The sequence below is a fragment of the Calidris pugnax genome, unplaced genomic scaffold (assembly GCF_001431845.1).
Source record: "Calidris pugnax isolate Ruff unplaced genomic scaffold, ASM143184v1 scaffold44, whole genome shotgun sequence".
Taxonomy (NCBI): Eukaryota; Metazoa; Chordata; class Aves; order Charadriiformes; family Scolopacidae; genus Calidris; species Calidris pugnax.
The window spans coordinates 24,834,161-24,856,115 of record NW_015094506.1 but is presented as its reverse complement, the minus strand read 5'-3'; positions in this window follow the sequence as shown (position 1 = coordinate 24,856,115).

Sequence of the window (21,955 nt, the reverse complement as noted above, 5' to 3'; positions counted from 1 at the left end):
GGACCTACAGTCTTGGAAATCTTTCCACTGTTTCCGTCAATTACTAGCTTTGAGACAGTTTTTCTTCTTCTTCAAATCCTCCTTAATCACACTATTGCTAAAAAATAGGATAGCATACCACCTACTGCAAGTAGGTACACATTTTAATTTTGAATGTCACAAAGGAAAAAAAGAAAAATCTGGAATCAGGAAAGTATAGGAAACTCTTCACTCCCACAACATTTAGCCATCTCTTTTTTTTCTTTAGTCTGTTTACAGATTATCTGTCACTGTTCTAAGTTCTTCAAAAATTCCAAATCCTTCTTTTTTTGCTGCCTTTCTAGGATTATAGCGAAAATAAATAGTAACAGCAACTTCTGTTGTGCATGCTTAGTTTTTACTAAATAGTTTAGACAGAACTGGCCAAATAGGCAGAAGATATATTTACTAAATGCAATGGATGATGCATTTTAAAGTGTTCTGAAATTTACCAAGTATCAACAATATTTGACTACCTATTCTCTGGAGATGTTTGAATACAGGAAAACAAGTAGACTGTGTTTCTTAAATCATTTGGGGGAAAGAAATTGAAGTTTATAATTTTGCTTAATTGCCAAAAACTAGACTAGTGTCTACAGAAATATTTTCATGTAACCAGTGCAGAAGATGTAGAACCATTCTTTTTGTTTATTGGCTGTTTCAGACTGAAAAAGCCTGACATTTTGTCCTTTCTTTTCTATTGATATATAGAATATATTGCCTCTGCCTAGAAACTTTGTTTAACCCTAAAGTCTACTGAATTTAAACAGCTGAATCAGTGAGATTAGCTCAAGATTATGCCACTTCTGCAATGAAAAACGGTCAAAAGAAATATTGGAGACAATCATTAGTTTCCTGAAAATTCCCTCATCTCATTCTGTGTAGGGTGGGAGAAGCTAGTTCTTGCCAGTATTTTACCAAAACTCTAAACCCTAAATGCAATTGCAGAAATGGACTAAAAATTAGGGGATTAAATTTCCCATCAGTCTTTCACCTATCCTAACCCTTCATAGGTATAACATTGAAAAAAAAACATTTTTCTTTTGGATGGCATTTGCAGGCTTCCTCTTGCATAAGCAAGGTTTGTAGTTTGGCATTTTTTTTTGCTTGTTTGTTTGTATGTTTTTTTCAAAAATAGTTATGCCATTGACTGTTTTTCTTTTACAGACAGGTTCTTCATTCAAATTGTAATAATATTTTCTCCATTTGGACTAGGAAATAAGGAGAATAAAAGATAACTGCAGTACCTCAGCTTGGATCTTTTTAAAAGTCGCTGAACGACACTTTTTCATTAATGCAGATAGGCTACCGCAAGACTAGGAGGCCCATTAATAAGCAAACCTTCAAGCTTGTTGTGAGGCTTGAGAACACCGCTTCTTTCCCATTTAAAATTCCTCTCATATCTGCACTGTGCAAAGTAAACTCTCAGCTTTAAATTTTTGCAGCAAGTTGTATTGTATTTGCATAAACTTGTAGCAAAAGACTACTATTGCCTAGACTACTTTAGAAAGACTGAGGGGCGACCTTATCGCTCTGTACAAGTACCTGAAAGGAAGCTGTAGAGAGGCGGGGGTCGGTCTCTTCTCCCAAGTTACAGATGTCAGGACAAGGGGCAATGGCTTCAAGTTACGCCAGGGGAAGTTCAGGTTAGATATTAGGAAACATTTCTTTACTGAAAGGGTTATCAGGCATTGGAATGGGCTGCCCAGGGAGGTGGTGGAGTCACCATCCCTGGAGGTATTTAAGAAACGTGTAGACATGTTTCTTCAGGGCATGCTCTAGTGCCCAAGATTATTGGTTTGTCGTGGGTTGCTGAGTGGGTGGGTGATGGTTTTTTTGGTTTGGTTGTTGTTGTGTGTTTAGGTGGTGGGTGGTGTGGTTTTTGTTTTTTGTTTTTTTGGGTTTTTTTTGTTTGTTTGTTTGTTTTTGTTTTGTTGTTGTTGTTTTTTGGTGTTTTTTTTTTTTTTTTTTTTTTTTTTTTTTTTTCACAGACACACATACCTTTGTTTCCCTGAGAGCAAGATGCCTTTTTTTTTTTTTTTTTTTTTTTTGTGGTTGGACTCGATGATCTCTGAGGTCCCTTCCAACCACCACAATTCTGTGATTCTGTGACTAATATATACTACATGCCATATAGTACACTGTCTCATGTAGAAATGAGTGTTCCACATTTATATACAAAAAATGGTTATACATCACTAGGTTATACATCACCAATCTTAATGATGAAAGAGATGCTGTTAACATGAAAACAAGATCACATGAAAAATATTTCTCCATGGTCATAGAATCACAGAATCATTGGAAAAGACCTTTAAGATCACTGAATACAACCATTAACCTAACACTGACAAGTCCACCTCTAAATCATGTCCCTAAGTGCCACATCTACACATCTTTTAAATACTTCCAGCAATGGTGACAACCACTTTCCTGGGCAGCCTGTTTCAATGTTTGACAACCCTTTGGTGAAGAAATTTTTCCTAATATCCAATCTAAACCTTCCCTAGCACAAATTGAGGCCATGTCCTGTTGTCCTATCACTTGTTACCTGGGAGAAGAGACCAGCCTCCACTCCTCTACAACCTCCTTTCAGGTAGATGTAGAGGTCTCCCCTCAGCCTCTTTTTCTCCAGGCTAAACCACTACAGTTCCCTCAGCTGCTTCTTGTAAGACTTGTGCTCAAGACTCCTCACCAGCTTCGTTGTCCTTCTCTGGACATGCTCCAGAACCTCAATTTCTTTCTTGTAGTGAGGGGCCCAAAACTGATCACAGTATTTGAGGTGTGGCATCACAAGTGCCACATACAGGGAGACAATGACTTCCGTAGTCCTGCTGGCCACACTATTTCTGATACAAGCCAGGATGCTATTGACGCTCCTGGCCACCTGGGCACACTGCTGGATCATATTCAGCTGTCTGTCGATCAACACCCCCAGGTCCTTTTCTTCCAGCAGCTTTCCAGCCACTTTTCCCCAAGCCTGTAGCGCTGCCTGGGGTTGTTGTGACCCAAGTGCTGGACTCAGTACTTGGCCTTGTGGACCTCATCCCATTGGCCTCGGCCGATCAATCCAGCCTGTCCAGGCTCCTTTGTAGAGCCTTTCTACTCTGAAGCAAATCAACACTCCTGGCCAATTTGGTGCTACCTGCAAACTTACTTAGAGTGCACCTTATCCTCCTTTCCAGAAGAGAACAGGGCCCAGTACTGAGCCCTGAGGGAACATCACTTGTAACTGGCCACCAACTGGATTTAATTCCATTTACCACAACTCGTTGTTACTCAGCAAAGAGTGCATTCATCCAAGCCGTCAGCAGCCAGTTTCTCCAGGAAAGTGCTGCGGAAAATAGTGTCAAAGGCTTTAGCAAAGCCTTTTGTCATAACTGTGTCTTGCAGAATAAAAAACAGAGATAGGGTTGATCTAGGAGGATAGTGATGTCCTTCAAATATCACAAATATTCAAATCCTTGGTACTTGAAAACCTGAATATTCAAAACTGTTCCCTATGAATTCTCCAGATTTTCTGGATTTTAAACGTCACTCAGCTCCCCTCAATTAGGATTCAGCCTGTATAGGATTTTTCTTCTATAGCATAGTTACTTAGTACCTGACCTTTGCGTTTGAGACAAAAGTCCAACAACCTGTTTTGAAAAGCCTGGCCCAAGTCAAGTTCATGAAAACATTCCTACCATCTGCAGTGAATTCATGATCCCATCATAAGGAAACAAACATTTTATCTATTTCAGACAGTACTGGAAGGCAATCTTTCAGAGCATTTACAAAATATCAGAAAATGTATTTCAGTTTAATAAAAATTAATTATTTTATTGCAACGCTTTTATTTCTTATTTAAAAATGCACAAAACAAAGCAAGCTTCTTATAGAAAAGTTTTTGGAATAGATAAATTTAATTTGCTCATTTCAATATAATTCATAAATGGAACATTGATGATTTAGCCATAAATAAAAAGAGAAAAAACCAAACAATACACTTCTAATGGAGAGCTATATTTTCACAGACTGATATAATTACATCTTTTGTGCTTTTTTACAAGGCAAGCAGAGTTTAACACTAATCACACACTTTCCACTGCAAAGCAAATTATAAATACATTAAGACATTCTTTAAAGCAACCTGTGGAATGGAAGGGAAGAAGTTAAGATTTTAAATCTTTTGAGACAATAAAATTTTAGTCACTGTATAGAATTGAGACAAGAAATATTTAGTGTTCACATGACCTAATAATTAGGAGTTAAAGGAGTATCACATTTTTTGAAGACATTTATCTGGAAGAAAACACTTGACTTCACTATGACTGCTGAAGGTTTGGTTGTTTAACCTTAACACTTTATTCATGCTCAGTTTGTACAGGGAATATATAATTTGGAAAAGACTTTATGATGAAAGATGTGATATAAATGTTCCATGTTTATTTTGGTTATCATTGTAGCTAATATCTGTCACTCAATTATAATGATCAAATGTCTCTTCAACCCCAAACAATGCAGTAATGAATTGATAGATGTTTTTTATTTGTAAAATTTTGATTTGGTTGATTAAATGATTAGAAAGCATATGTGCAAATATAAAATACATCTTCCTTTAATTTACAAGGCAATACAAAATTTGAAAAAAGTCAAGCTGTGCTTCACTAATCATCAGGAGTGAAAGCTCTACCACTGATTCCTGAATAAAACTCTGATTCCCAAATGTGTTGTTATGAATCTGCTTAGGTAGATGAATTGTGAATTAAAAAATAAAAATATATTGGATTTTACCTTTTTTTTAATAATTCTATTTAAAAAATAAGAAAGGTTTTTATTGTCAATTAATCATTTAAAAATGTGACTCTCTAGCACTTGTATGTCTTTCTATCACCTTTACAGTGGAATAAGCTTCTAATTTACACTCTGGACTATATTAGAAGTTTTGTTTCAATGGAGAATTAAAAAAAGCCAGTGACTCTAAGGACAGTAATATATTTTTGACATATATGTGACAAAATGGAAATAATAGCTAATATCAGAACAAGACAGAAATGTGAACTGTTTTTCCATGAAATGTATGATTAAAAAGGAAGATGACACATGAAGTTCTTTCATTTTCACTTCATTCAAATAAGTCTGAGGTGACTGGGGGGAAGGTGAGGGAAGGGCACCCCATCTCACCAAACATTCAGCAAGGGAAGTAAACACAGAGACCAACAGTTACTTCCACATTTCAGTTCACTCCAATTCTAGTTGAACTGCTCTCTAAAAGATTACAGAGTGGAGTGAAACATTGAGAAGTTTAGATGAGATATTCAAATTTAAGTCATCTAAAATTTAGTCATGAAATTGGTCTTATGTAATGATATTGTTAATAGTCTTGAAGCTATCTGCATTAGCTTTCTTTGACTTAATGACAGGACAATGCTAGAGTGTTATAAACATGAACAACATAGAAGATATGACATATGTATTCAGTTATGAATAATATTTGTGCTTAATATATATTTATTTCCTTGCTAGGGCTTGCTTTTCCCTTTGCTGACTTTTCACGCCCTTTTCAGCTGCTAAATCGATATACTAAGATATATTAAAGAAAGACCCAAGAAGAGTATATTTTCATCAACAAAGAATTGCTTGTGAGAATTTTCATGCGTAATCCGTGTCATAACACATTAATAAAATAAACATTAGCATTTAGCTGTCCAGAACCAGGCATAAAAGAGACTCAAGTCCTGTAAGAACACTGCCACAGTGGAAGACGATGCTCAAGTTAATTGACTAAACCAGGCACCACTCTGAGTAGCTCTAACCTTTCAGGGATTTTTTATTTTCCCTAGTGAACAGCCATTGTTAATAATTTTTCACAGACTATCAGGCTCCTATTTAAATAAACAAATAATTCCTACTTTAAAGAGCTTGTGGGCATAGCAAATGGTACATACAGTGAAGTGTCATCCCAACGGCATCATAAGGTACGTGTTCTAAGCAATTTGCCACTTCAGCAATAAGCAAGGAGCCTAGAGTCTCTGGTGGTACTCAGAAGACTGAGAAGCCATTTTAAACAAGAATTAAAGGAATTGTGCCACTCTCAAAATCCATCATCATATTGTATCCACTTGGTCTGGAACCTTGCTTGTTTTGAAAACCGACAACATAAATCTGTACACAAAAGTGTAAGTAACACAGCTGCAGGACATAACAATCAAGCTGTCCAGAAACATGCTCATACATTTGAATTTTTCCTGACATAAATTTTTAAAATTGTAGTAAGATTCCCATGAAACTAAGAGTTATTAGCTGTTTTATGGAAGAGGGCTAAGATATTTTTTTTGCATCTTTTTTGAGGATGTACTTAACAAGCCAACATCACATGAAGCATATCCAGAGAACATAATTTTGGACTACAATCACTGTAATGTTTTAAGCTAAAGCAAATAAATGATTTGGCTCTTCAACAAAGAGAATTTTTTTCAGCTGACTTTGAATAGAAATAAAGTTATAATCTCATACATACACCAGAATATAGTTATTTTTTCAAAAAACCAAAAGAACTCTTAAGTGAAGGTTAGTTTAACCCTAAATGCTCATACCAATTTCTGAAAGTTTGGTTTTCCACTTCAGCTCTTATAAAACGTTCAGGAATAAATACAAAAAGAGTTTTAGCTACTTAATAAATAGTGATGGACATCATAAAACTGCCCTGGATAAAATACAAGTACCAGACTGTGAGTTAGAATCATAGTTTTGAGTAAAAGGAGCCACAGAATTATTTCAGTAATTAATTAGGACCTGAGAAGCATGGAATCATAGGAGTCAGATAATGGTATCCCATAGATATGAATTTTCAGTTATATAAACCCACACTTTTCTTTCCTCTTTACATTCCACTTTAGTCGAGCCTAATATGTGCAGCAATTAGCTTTTTGAAGAACTGCGGGGAGAACAAAGAGCTAACACTTTGACACATAGGAAAAAATCTTACTGAATTTTTATTTCTATATTTCCAAATAGCACACTGATTGATTGAGAGAGATCTTTAACAAAGAGCAAACTGTATCATTAAGTACTTTGTTTGTGGAGGGACACAACCCAGAACCGTTGTTAAAATAAAGTAGCAGCTCAGGACAAATGTTGAGACAGTCTTGCTGATAACAAATTAGTATTGGAATTATATTGCTACTGTGTTGTCAAGTGACTGATTCTACTAAATGTTTGTTTGTAAAAATTTAAAATCATCACGCTTGAGACCTGTGTCTGACATGAACATAGTCAATACCATGTAGAGATAATTTATTGTGAACTTTGTAATCCTTGAACAAGCATCGTAACCCAAGAAATCCTGTTATATAAAGTAGCTGTTTTTATTCTTCTAGAATAACAATTTAGTGTTGCAGTGTGTTGTCATCAGCTGAGATTAATCACAGTAATGACATGTTTCTCAGTAAGAACATTATTTAGTATTATTTGAATATGAAACAGGAGGAATGAGTTTCTAAGTCAAATATTATAAACATTGAAAAATGGTAAACAAATCATCTGAAAAGTAGGTCTGTCATGATTTTTATTTGTTTGGAAAAGGAAAGTACCAAAATGAGGATGATACCATAGGCAAATCTGTGGCAAAGGTTTATCTACATAAAGATTGCTTGACAATTTAATATGAAAAATTCTCTTATTTGGGAAATTAGAAGCTGATTGAGCTAAATAAATTAATCTATTAAAAAATCAAAATATTTATGAGAAAAAAACTCCATAAGTGATGAGTGACTTTTTAGTATTAAGACAGGTTATATCACAGATCCACATTTGGGTTTATCCAGAAGAATGATTAAAACATGTATTTTCATTTGCATGTGACAGCACCAAAATATCATGATCTGTGTAAGCAAAAGCCTCCAATATCAGAAGTATTGCAAATCTGTTGCTCTACCTATTTTACTAGTCCCCTACATTGTTCACATTTTGCGCTCATATGATTTTGTCCCTAGTCTAAACTTCCACAGCTAAGGGTCATTTCTGATTCAGTCTATATAGTACCAGGTTTGGATACGGGAATTAAAATAAGATCACCAGTGTAATAGTTTTGTGTGTTACCAAATAGCAAATAAGTTGCAGATTAATGAATATAAGTACTAGAATCTTTTCCAGAGCTTTGAAATAAACTAGAGAAAACTGGGAACAACTCTCTTATGGAGAAAGTGATCTGAAAACCAGGATTCAGAGGAAATCTAAGGCAGAGGTTTTCTTCTGTCATTATATAATTATTATGGTGTGGGATTCTTCCCACACCAAGAGGATATAGTTTAGCACTGGAGCTTGGGGGGTTTTTGCACCATGTTAACCTAGAGAAAGTACTGCTCCCATTCTGGGATTTCTTTTGTCCTTTAGCCAAGGATTGTGTTGTCATTTGGTAATTTATTTCAAATCCTATGGGACAGATTTTTTTTCTTTTTTCAAATGTGCTTCAGGCCCTGAGTCATTTTGTTGCCTCAGCCTCTGTCATGCCTTCTGAGTCTGTGGCCAAAAGTTCACAGCCCTCAGGCTGCTTTGTTGCATTTCAGTGCCAGAAAAGGGCAGCCTGATTCAGTGAGGGCATAAGGAGAACGGAGAAGCAAAAATTAATGCCAGGAGTAGAAGAGGCCTGAAAGGAGGGATTAAATCAGTGCCAAAATGTTGGCAGTGTCAGTGCTCTATAAGGACAGGAATGGTGGAGTCTGCCTCTGGGCCAGGCAGGGTGGACCTCCACAGCTGGGGCCAGTCCCATGACCTCTGGGGCCTCAGACAGAGGTCCCATCCTGCCTGCCCCCAGCCAGGAACATTGATCCCAAGGTTATTTTGAAACATTGATCTGACAATTTCTTTTCTTTTTTTAATTTTTTATAAAATCAAACCTAAAACAAAATTGAGACAACTGGAAAGCCTCTCAAAAGATCTATTCATGCTCAAAGTCAAAGAATTTGACAATAAGTGTAGGACTCATCTCAAAATTTCAGTGTCCTGAAAAGGTTTTGTGTTAAATTTAAGGTCACCTGCATTCTTTTTATAGTCCCTGGTACTACATCTCATAGTAGGACAAGCATCTCATAAAGATACTTTACTGTTCTGCTTCATTATCCTCTCTAGTTTGCCCTGTAGGTAACCCTGGAGAGATTGTTTTTGACTATAGAGTTCCAGCTATAGGCTATAGACAGCCATCTTAACTAGACCCTGAAATCTCAGGTAGCTATAAGAGGTGTGAGGTAAATTCCCTTTCTCAGGATAGGACTGGCCAGAAATTGGTCCTCATTCATGCAAGGTGGCAAACTTTGCATCACTCTAGAAAACAATTGTGAGATTATCATTAAGTATGTGCGTAGTTCCAGTGAATTGAATGGTATTCCTCAGGTTCCTGATGTAATTATGAATGTGGAAAGTTAAGGACATGCTTAAGTGGTCAGAGATGCCACAGTGCTCAGTATCTGAGACGCAGTGAAGAGTATCTTTGGCTCGAACTTTTACAAGCCAGAAGCTAACTACAGCTAATTCATTAGCTCATATGTTCAGACAAACAGAAACCCATCAACAGGCTAAACAGACAAGTCTAAGTCACTTACTGACCTCTTCCTATGTCTCCCATCAATTTACTTATTCACTACATGCTTTAGAACATCGATCCCACCATGAGATGTCTAAACATCCCACAGGATGCATTTGTGTGTTGTTTTTATAAAGAAAAACCAAATATGTGTTTAGAATTTAAGTTATTTGGAGATGGGATAATGTCTTCAATTGTGACCTTAGACACCAATGCTGGCTTTACCTTCAGTACAAATTATAAATATTAGTATAAGTAGCCCTATCTCACTTCTTTATCCAAAATTATGAAGCTGATGTTTATTGTTAAATCAAAAAATTTATCAACCAATAGGTGGCACTGAAAGTATTTAACATTTATCTGCATCCTCTGTATTCTTTTAGGAGAATTCACATTTCCCTTAAGTAAATGGTATATTATGCTCACAAATTAAAAGCCAAGGCACATATTGAATTCTGTCATTAAAATTATTAAGTACTTTAAAATAGTTGGAGAACTGTTGAGAATTTGAACAATTCCCTGGAAGTACAAACAAGTGCATCATACTACTTGCATCTTTGTCAAAACCAATTCTAAGGCAGAAGATCCTTTTGAGATTCTGGGACCAATGATGTTCCAGGGAGTATCTTACTATGAAGTTTAAACTACAAATATCTGGGGAAACTGTAGCATTCCAGGAATCAGCTTATACTGTAGCTTTTGCATGCTGCATGTCAATTTATGATTTTTTTTTTTCTCCAGCTGCTCTCATTTTTGAAATCCTGTGGGGAAAGAAAGAAGATTTCTTAGAAAATATAATGTAATTTTTTTGTCACTAGTGTTCACCTGAATTTTATTAGGACAAACTTTACAAGCAACCTCTTCATTCTCTGCAGTAAACAAGTTCATAAACTATTCTACAAATAAAGTTAATGAAACATTTCAGATCAGATTTCCAAAGAAACATGCCTTAATATATTCATAAAAAAGCAAACTTTCCATGTTAAGTTTTGGTAACTTTTAAAGATCTTTGAGGAAACGTGATTTAAAAGATATTAGGTATCAGTGTTTTGGTTTATACTGACTATAATGCAGTTTTATTCTGTGTATCACGTTTCATACCTGCACGTAAACTTCCTCCAAGCTTTTTATTGAAAGATATGGCAAGATGGTGAAGTAGGAGTGACTTGTTCTGAAAAAAATATAACATTGTGATACAGCATAGAACCTAACTGTTCTATTTTCAGACTGCTTCTCTACCACCTTCATATAACAATCTGTTTTAAGAACAAATGTAGGCCACATAGGTTTCAGCTATATCAAATAAAAACGCAGGAGGGTTCACTGCACTTTCATCAACTACAAAGTTACAGAGAACAAGAAGTGAGTAGCACTGAAATAGAAGTATGTCCAAAAAGAGATGGTACATATGGATAAACAGTAATTTTTGAGGTGCTGTTTTTTGCAACTTGGCTTGGTCCCTCATTATTTTATGAATAATGTTAACTTTTGGATCAAAGTGGAGAAACCCATCATATCATGTGACGAAACAATGACTAGATTTTGCTTACAGTAAGAGCTCTACTTGTGAGATATTTTCATTTACTCAGCTGTACCAATGCACCTTAATTGCAAGCAACTAGGAGCTTTTCATACGTTCCTGCCTTCATCATTCCCTGCTATATTAAAGTGCCTTCAAATCACAGAGCAGTAAAACATAATAATTTTATGTTACAGCACCAGGACTAGGCAAGGTATGAGACTTTCCAGCTTTTCCTGAATTGGTTCTGGGTCTGCAGTTGGTCATGAAAATGAATGTATCATGTCAGAATGTAATTCAAGTTAAAACTCAAATCACTAATTTAAAGCCGGGAATTATTTTCACTGTTCAGGAAGCAAAGTGAGGAACTAAATCCAAAAAAAGTCTAAGCACAGATGTATTCTTCATTAACAATACAACTGAAAATGTTAGTTGGAATATGAGTGGATATGAAAAAAAGAATGACTAATATTCTAGCTATGAATGTTTGTCCAAGTTACTCTTATTATACAACTTCTATAACCTAATATTAAACAGAGTACATTTAAGTTATAAGAAGAAAGAGAAGTATGAAAGAATGAATTTGTAAATGTTCTGGGAAAGACAAGTATGGAATTTTACTGACATCTGTGTTTAAGAATATGTGCATAACCACAGCCTGGTCAAAAAGAGATAAAATTAAATTTAAAAATTACATATCTTGAAAATACCTTCTTTATTAACAATTTGCCAGTAAATGCATTGTTGATTCTTTCCAGATAGATATTGAAAAATTCTACAGACTAAATTAAACATTTGGAGCAACCTTGAGATAATTAATCTACCACTGATTATTTTATTATTTACAATAAGTTTGTGGATCAGAAAATATGAGAACACAATGTATTTCCAGTTAACTTAGCATCTGAGTATTTTTAAATAGCTATTTGAGTAGAATTTGAATAAATCATTAAAAAATGAGAAAAAGTTAATTCTGCAACATCCCTCTCAAGGTTATGAAATAAGTGAGATACGGTATTTCACAGGAGTATGTTCATGAGAATATCAAACGTCCTGAGACCTCCATGAAAACCCATGAATCGTGATTGGTAAACTACACAAAATAAATTCCATGAGAGAGGTGCAATAAGCCAGAAACCACCATACTAAGAAGAGGATCAGCTATCAGCTGTGGCTAATGCAGCCACTGATAGTCATAAACAAAAATAAACCTAAGCATATCAATACAAAGAAGGGAATGAGTTGCTTTTCTTCATTTATTGTTAAAACATATAATGATATGCAAGACAATGGTGACAGTGTTTTATTCAAAAAGTATTCTTTCACTGTTCAGTGAAATTCAGTGTTTTATTCAAATTTACCACACAAGATTGTGATTTAGACCTAGTCACTGGAGCTATTTCGACCATTGTCAACCAAATGAAATCCAATTAATATATGCCTCTTTTTCAATCCTCCCTATGCTTGAATGAAGAAATACCCCACCAAAACAAAACACTGTAAGCACACAAAACAAAATTGCATCCTAATATATACACATTTGCTTAAGGCTGCAAAGACAACATAAATCTTATCACTTCCAAACTGTCCAGCATTTGACTTTGCTGTCTTAGTAAGGAACGTGTTTTCCAATTTAAAACCAAAACAATAATCAAGGCACCATTAGATGAGTCCTGATGTTCAAGAGCATCAAAGAATAGACTGGAAACTTATCCATTGCACAGCCTGTTGCTCTTGGACATAATAAAACACCTCATATAAACTATCATTGACTTTTCACCCAGCTTCTTGATCTACCCTGCAGACTGAAGTTATGCCTGTAGGTTGCACAGATACTTGCTGGCAAATGGCACACTCTTAATGCAGAGGGCTACTCTGGTGCCAAATGTTAAGTCACTTGTTCCATATTGAGTTACTAGAGCTTCACAGTAACACCACTGAAATGCTTTTACTTAGTTCTAGCTCAAGACAATGTAGTTTTCTTCAGTCTTATTCTAGGAAATGGTAATACACTGTTTACTGATGGTTTCCAGAAAAATTCTGTCTACAGCAAATCTCTCAGAGGAAAGGTTTAACCCCAAATGCTTAGAACCTGGCAAAGTTGTGAGAAATTGAAGGCAAGCTCTTGAAATGTTTGCGAAAGTTAATCTCATAAAATGATTTCAGACTATTTTGAGTTCTAATAAAAACTTGTGACAAAAGCCATTTAGAACCAGAATTATTGTTTGATCCATGTATCAGCAGCTTTTTTTTTTCAGTGAGGGAATGTCTTTGAGCACGAATATTCTTCATGCACATTTGTAACAGAATCCAGAATTTCCACACTACTGTGGGTCAACAGAAAAAAGTAATCCTCCTTCTAGCCAGTCCTAAAAGAAACTGGCACATAGTAACATCCATCATAAATAATGAATGGACCAATTTCAAAGTGTAATATTACATCAATATTCACACTTTTGGAATATTGATGTAAATTGGTTTAAATTGACCAGATGCTCTGAAGATCGCATAGGCAGGTGCAAATTATTTCTCTCCTGTCAGCAAATCCCATTAGTCTTTAGAAGAGATGCACTATAAGGGAAAGCAGCTGCTTGTTCCCCTTAGGGACTGCGTAGAAAGGCACCTTTAATGTCCCCTGGGAATTTCATAGGAGTGCTGAAAATGCAGAATAAGCTTGGGATCAGATCTTTAATCAACACTTTACCTTGACTGACTACACTTTTTACTACCCATTTCTCAGTACAATGATCCTGTCGGAGGATTATCTATGCTCTATCCCCTTTCTGAGGCCTGTGATTATGACTACAAAAGTAAATAAAATAGGCTAGAGCCATTTTCTAACTCTGAAGCTAGGTGATGCCCTAGTTCATATTTATCTGTTTAAACACTCTCCATCCAAACAGAGAGAAGAAAAACTGCAAGTTTTCTGAAATATTTCTATTTGAGTCAAAATCTTGACAGTTAGTCATTGTACTAACAAATTATGCATACACACACTACTGCTCGGTTCCACAAGGTTTTATTTACTTTATTTATTCCACTGTTTTGTTTACTGGTATGAGCAAAGCCTCTAAGCACAATAAAGACTTCCTCTTGAAGTCTGACTACTTATCTTTTCTGGTTTGCATCTGTATATCCATCCCAAAGGCTCTTCACCCTTTCTTTGTGAATCAGTGACCAGCTTTCCAAAACAGGCTTCTGCTCTTTCCTTGATCCTACAGGATCACAGATGACCCTGCTTAGAAAACAGTCTTCATTCTGGATGTAGTTAGGTCTTGACCATAAACCCAGCACAAAACATAATTCAATTGCATTATGAGTAGAGCTGCAATGTAGTTACGTTTTTATGCTAATTTTACAATATTCTTATGCTATGGTAGGGATTGTACTGTGTGTAGAGTATGTGGCTAGCTAGCCTTTAAAACAATTATACATGAGATAATACACAGGGCAAAGGAAAGAATAATTGTGTGGGTATTGCTGGAGGAAGAAAACAAGATCAGATCAAACACAGAAACTAAAAAAGATGATAAAGGTAAGGAAAGGGAGTGAGGCCATATTAATATGAAGGGAATGCGGTATGCAATACTGGATCTCTGGTGCTAACAGGGAAAATTAAAGCTCTTCGCCTTTCCCCCGTCCTCCCCCATCCCATTTTTGACGAATTATCAATCCTGTAATCATGTAATTCTTTATAGTGTTTTGCACCCTCCCTTTCACCTCATCATGCATGTAACAATTATTTTACACTTAACAGACTATACAGATAGTGACTGACTCTGTGACTGAATATAGAATCACAGAATTGTTTAGGTTGGAAAAGGCTTTCAAGATCGAGTCCAGCCATTAACCTAGCACTGTCCACCTCTAAACCATGTCCCTAAGCACTGCATCTACATGTCTGTCAAATACCTCTAAGGGACAGTGATTCAACCACTTCCCTGGGCAGCATGTTCCAATGCTTGACAGCCCTTTTGGTGAAGAAATTTTTCCTAATATAGAATCTAAACCTCGCCTGGCACAACTTGAGGCCATGTCCTCTTGTCCTATCACTTGTTACCTGGGAGAAGAGAACGATTCCCACCTCGCTACAACCTCCTTTTGGATAGCTGTAGAGTGTGATAAGGTCCCCCCTCAGCCTCCTTTTCTTCAGACTGAACAAACCCAGTTCCCTCAGCCACACAATATGCATTTTGAATATTAGTTTCTAGGTCAGTTTTAATCCTGTTTTGTATGCAGAGTTTGTTAGATACATTCTTTTGATTTCTTTTTGAAAATCCATGAATACATCATACAGTAATTGATCAATTCATCTTTTCTTCTTTTTACCCCCAGCCGTGCCTGTTCATGACAAAATTATTTCTTTACTTTCCCTCTGAAAACAAGGTTGTCCCCAGTCATTAAATGAATCCATGCTGCGTCCTTTTGCTAATAGAAGACGGCTGTATATTGTTGAAGGCATCCATACAACATACACACATGGAAATCAGCTTCCAACAACGTACAATTTGCATCAGATTGCTAAAGCTTTTCAAGTTTTCAAATTTTGCATAACATAGTGAAAATAGGACATAAATCAGTTCTTCAAGTTTGCATTGCTGTTCCTGCGTGTTATGAGAACAACAGCCTTCACTTCTGCATTCCATGCTGAAAACCAGCTCAATAAATGAAAAAGAATATATGGCTGTGTTTGCAAATTGTTACAAATACACAGGGTAGATTCACCCTTCCACCTTCCTGAGTGTTACTCTTCTGTATGACTGTCTGACATACAGACAAAATCAAATATAAACTGCTATTGCCACAGTAGCCATTCATCTTCCTAAACACTCTTTTTACATGGCAACTTTGGCAAAGATAAGGGCCAGGCTTACAGGACTTTTACAGAGAAATGGAAATTGCCAGAACCGGCAGTGTAAACAGAAATAGCAGGAGGAGGTAACACTATGGTAATAAATATTGGAAATGGAACTAGGAAACTGGATGGGGGCAGCTAATTTTAAGTCTTTTCTCCTCTGTAAATATAAAAGCTTGGAGCGACCTGTCTCTAATGTACATAGCTTAAACCTTCCCAGTCACTCAATGCAGCTGTCACTGAAAAAGCACTGTGAAAAAAACAGTTGATTCAGAGAGCAAATGTGTGAAATTAAAGTGAATAGTTTGGGATTTACATTTTTGGCAGGTCAGATGCCGATGTAAGAATGCTAGTAGCCAGAAAGTGCTGGCTTTTCCCTAGTAGAAGTCCCAATCCCTCTAAAAGCTATTGTCACTAGGATCCTCTGAGATCCTTCACTGAGGCACTATTATCACATGCTTTCCTAGGCTGTGTGATCTGCTGCACTGGGGTGATACATCCACATGGAATTAACAGGGAGGGAGGGTGAATAACATGCTGTACAACATGCTACCTGTCATATTAATGACGTTGCAGTAGCCCAGTATGATGAGAGCACATTTCAGTTTCATACACAACAGATTGCAAAGAATTGATGTAGCTATCGGTGCACTGAGACACATTCAACTTTCCTGCCCCAAAAATCAGGTACTCCTTTGCAGTTGAATTTATGGACAGCATGAAAGCAGAGTAGGGCTTAAATTCACAGTGAGAAGAAACCTTTGGGAATCATTAGGATTTCTGAGTGTAATGGCTTAATGGTTCTCCTATTATTCTCATAAATAAAACTGATTGCAAATAAAATAAAATAAAATGTAAAATAAACAAAACAAATACATTCAACAATAACTGAGGGATTTTTTTTTTCCTCCCCCAAATTTATGAGGCTTCTTCTGCACTAGAACCCAATGTAATCATTCATAAGCAGTCATTATCAAAGGTGCATGCTATTGTCTGGAGACGGTTCACTGAGATCTGCTAATACCACTCCCTCCTAATACGTATAAGGTAGTTTTTATACTGGGTGAGATCTCTATTGATGTAGTCTTCCACTCAAGACCTTTCCATACTGAGCTGGAATCCCACACTAAAGAGTGAAATTCAGTTATAAATACTGCAGGCTCAAAACAACTTTAATTATAAAGAGGAAAAATGTGGAAAGAGAAGCTATCCTTCAACAGCTGTTGCTATTTCAGTTTGAAAGGTTGGGGGAAAAAATGGCATCATTTTAAAATGTTGAAAGAAGAATATATCAAGCCAAAGGGGAAAAAAAAATTCTGTTTTTAAATAAAAGTTGTGTTCACTATATGATAACTTGAAATTGCACATTGCCCTTCTCACACTGCCCTTCTTGTGTTTAAGAAGAAACTGATCACAGACAGGTAGTAACTAATCGACTCATATGATCAGACATGCAGTACAGTCAAATGGTTGGTAAGATTAGCTGATATAATTAACGAATGAGAAAAAACAGATACCTAAAATAGAAGAAATGAAAAAACCAACACATTCCTTCTTTGAAAACTCACCACTTACAAACAATACACTAACTTCCTACCCAAAGTAAACAGGCAAAACAATGATCAAATAATAGAGTAAGATCATAAAAATCAGAAAGAGTGAGAAGTTTGAAGAAAGAAAATTTTGCAACCAGAAAAAAGAAAAGTGCCTTTAGATATTAACTCCTCCAGGCTCTCAGACAACCCACAGTTACCCAGCGTAATAGCTTTTGTACAAAACTATACTGCACACACTCTTAAACAAAGAGAGGCTCCTGTATCAGTATGCCGCAAGTGCTCAGTTAGAGAAACAGCATGAATGGGAGCACTTCGGCAGCGACACTGAGGGACTGGGTTCATACGCCAAGAAAAGCTACAGCTGAAGGCAAATTACAATTTGAAGCCATACCCGCCTGCTCCCTCGGCTCCAGCTCCATGATCCAAGCTGTGAGGGAGGAATAAAATGAAATAAAAGTCTCACAAGCCAAAGGTACAAATGCTTCATTATTTTTTCAGGCAAATCCAAAAGTCATTTTCTGCAAGAGAAAGAATCTGGAACTGGCTAGGGAATTAAGAAGTACAATGATAAGGGTTTTTTTTGAAGCCTGCACTTATTATCAATAAAAAGGAGTGTACAATCAAGGTCAGGACCCAAGTAAAGGGCTGGAGGAGTCAGTGCACTGCAGGAAATAGTACAACATTAGACAGAAATCTGCCATGAACACAAACACCTACCAGAGATATCTAGCACATGGGCAAACTGTATAAGCAGCCAACTCTTCCAAGGGATGGAATTTTCTTTTCCCCACCTACAGTGCCTTCCATAAATAACTTCCTCGTGATGTTAAAGCTGCCATGGAGCTGCAAACTGTGAAGCTCTGTGGGGAGAAAGGATAACTGAAGACAGTTCTTTATTCTTTTGGTGTCACTGCTCTGTTTTAACAGCAGCATTTGAAACATAGATTTTTTTTTTCTTTTAGCCTTCATACTGGCCAAACTGCATATATGAGAACCAAACTGGTGTCAGGGCACAGCAAGGGATAGCTGCTTGCTAGGGCTGGGGAGCCAGGAGTGACATTGGCCCCAGGGGTTGTTGTCCCACTGGGGCTGACCACATTGAGCAGTGTTGCTAATAGAGTCTGCAGACAGCACCAGAGTGAGTGATGAACCAGAGCTGGGGTCTATAGAGGGGATCCAGCCAGGAGTCAGGGCCAGAAGCAGGTCTTAACACAGGTACAACTACATTATAGCTTAAACAAGGACTGCTATCCCCAGCCTAAGCTTAAATGAGGATCCTGGAACAACCGGCAGAGTGCAGGTGGGAGGCCCTAGGTGAGGCTAGCCAGGGCAGATGAGGCCTGTTCATGCCCTTGGGGGCTTGACAGTTAACACCAATGCAAGCTTAATAAAAACTTGCTAGAGAAATAAAGATCTCTAGCACATTTAAGTTTCTCACAGCTCTGGACCAGCCAGCACAGACACCAGATCTGTAGGGCAACTCACCACGCTCAGTCCCCTTGTATCTTCAGAGGGCTTCTAGACCATACATTCTTTCATAGCTTCTGCAGGAAGTCAGAGACTAGGCAAGAGGCTTATATAACCCAAATGTAAACCGAAGCTATCAAGTCACTATATGAAAAGTCAGATTTTTCACTTTCCAGTTTTCACAGTCATGAAAATAGGAGTGGGACTGCACAGATGTAGAAACGCGCAGAGAATCTGTCTCTTCTTGGCTGTCTGTGGTACATCCTGCTTCTCTAGGCTGCAAGAATTATGGAGGAGGAAGCCTAGACATTAACCTAAAGAGGAGACAAGATCCCAATCTAAGACTCAGTAAGGAAAAATAAGAATTAATTAAGGGAGAGCAGAGCAGATCATGGTATAGATCTTGTAGAAAACAAAACAGGACTAAAGCGTATCTCAGATAGGAAAGAAGAAAACAGGGAAAAAAGGACTGGCAATTAGCAGGGCTTCAGGGAATGGAGCAGCTGAGCTGAGAAGAGTATATTTGACAATCAAATAGAAGAAAGAATATGGGTGCAGTCAGATTAGGTTCACTGGAACTAGACTAAGAATCAAGGATCAGTCTAAGCAGAGAGAAACTGGGCAGCCTCCAGGGAAAATTAATGTTGTAGTTAAGTGGCTGTTAATGTCTGAGAACTGAACACTGATGCTGAAGAGCTGGTGTGCCCCATTGCTCACTCCAAATTCCCATTTCCTGCAGTACAGATCCAAGACAAGACCTGGGCATGCACCAGACACACCATTGCTTCCTTGGGAGGAAAGCCAGCCATCTCGGCAGGGCAGGAGCTGCAATGGGCACAACAGCTTCCCATGGCCTTCACAATCCAGGAACCAACCCTGCACTTGCAGCTATCCTGCAGGTAATGAAATTTCTGTCCCTGGACTCATTTCTAAGGCAAACCTCTGTTATTTATCAAGCAAGGTACAAATATTTTTCTAAGAACTGAAAAAGAGGAGGTAAGGTCTGCACCTGTCCTTGTATCTAAATTGGCTCTCCTTGTGTACAGAAGTCAAACCAGTTTTACAAGAATGTTCCAGAGTGTTGCCTTGCAACACAAAGTTACACATTACTTGTCCTTCAACAACCCTTTCCAAAGAGACAATATACACTACTACATATTTGCTCTGTGTTTCTTTGCTCAGCACTTCCTCTGATCCTTTTGCACTCTACAGTTTGCTCTTTTTTTAGAAGACAGGTGTACAGTCTACCTCTTTTCTGTCTTCTCTTGATGAAGGCTCTGAAAATATGTTTTATATTCTTTACACAGTTGCTTTTTCTTGCCTACCACCTCCACAGAATAAGGCAAAATTCCTCAAAGACCACTATTTTCTATGCCCATATTCTTAATTTTATTTGAATAATATACAGAAACCCAGTTCTACGGTGTTAACAGCTTTTATCCATTGTGCCTATCTGCCCCTGTCCATCTTTGTCCCCCTCTCCATATATATGGCATATATATGTGTATATATATATGCACATGCGCACAAAACCCCACAATCTCTTGCAGTATTTACAACAGCACACAGTACCATTCTTTTGGTCTAAGTAGTTAAAGGTCTAATTTCTGATTTCAATTGAACAACACTTGAGCAGGTGAAAGGATCAGATACAAGGATAAAACTCAGTAACTTAACTATAAACTTAGCTGACCTAATTTTATGTTTAATATATTTATTTCTGGTACTACCACATCTGGAAAATAGCAACCATCTGAAATCAACACAGAATAAAGCCTGTTGTTCTCAAATAAAGTATCATCTGTGTCACAAAGATCTGCTTCTAAGTTGTTATAAGGGCAAGATATTAATAGCTGTGATTATCTTTGGCAGTTTGATTCTATGTTGCAGCTTCTACAGCGACAGACCATATCATCTGAGAGAGGACTGTCACACCTCGTGAAGCAGTTTTTCTGAGCAGGTTCATTTAGTTCCAGTTTCAGACTCCTAAGTCTTCCTACTGAAATTCTATCCCAAGATGAAAACAAGTTTTCTGTTACCACAAAGTCTTTTCTTCTTTCATCTCTGCTTGTAAATCATACAACTGAAACTGAAAAAAGAAAAGTTTCTGAAATCCAGAAGACTTTTCTAACTTCTTTTTTTGTAGTCATCTTTTGAAACTCATGACCTTTTTCTACCAAACCTGGTCTTCCTTGAGAAAAAGAAATCAACATGTTTCCTTCCCTGCACACAGTACAGCTAGAGATCCATTTTATACTTCTGCACACCGACACTGAGATTCAGTCCAGGCTTTGGAAGCATATGCTATGAGTCTCAAGCGATCACCCTGCCATTGTACAAGTGTGCCCCCAAGTCCCTGCTTACAAGCATCAGGTGACAGCTTTGTCTGGCACTTCTTGTACTCGAAAGTTAGGACAGTTGCCTTCTGTTTGAATTGTGTAAGAATTTCAAACTCCATGTTTTGATTGGTATCTCTCACCTGTTCTGCACTTCTAAATTCAGAAAGGCCCTTAGAAAAGCAACTGGACTAGATAAAAACTTCCCCCAAAACATACTGTTCCCTCAAAATTTTGTACATAATTTTCCTTCTATAGTCCAAGGAATCACCTCTATCCTATTGAGACTTATGCATATCCCACAAGCCACTTCTCCTAATTCTATGTCTTTTTCAGCCTTATATTTGTTGTTGTGTTTTAAATTTGCAACAAGAACCATTTTCAGAGCTTATCTGAGTGTCTGGTTATGCTCTTGCACTGTTTCGTCTTACATTAAACTATCCACTATGTCATACCTCAATAATCTGAATAGCTTCAGCTATTTACATCTTTTGGGGCTGTAGTTCAGGTACAAAGCATTACTCCAAATGTAAACCAGTAGAACCACAGTTCCCCAAACAAAGTATTAACAACTTACAAACTTCTTTTTAAAGGAAAAAATAATTAATTATCACAATCAATGGAGAATATTTTTTATTATAG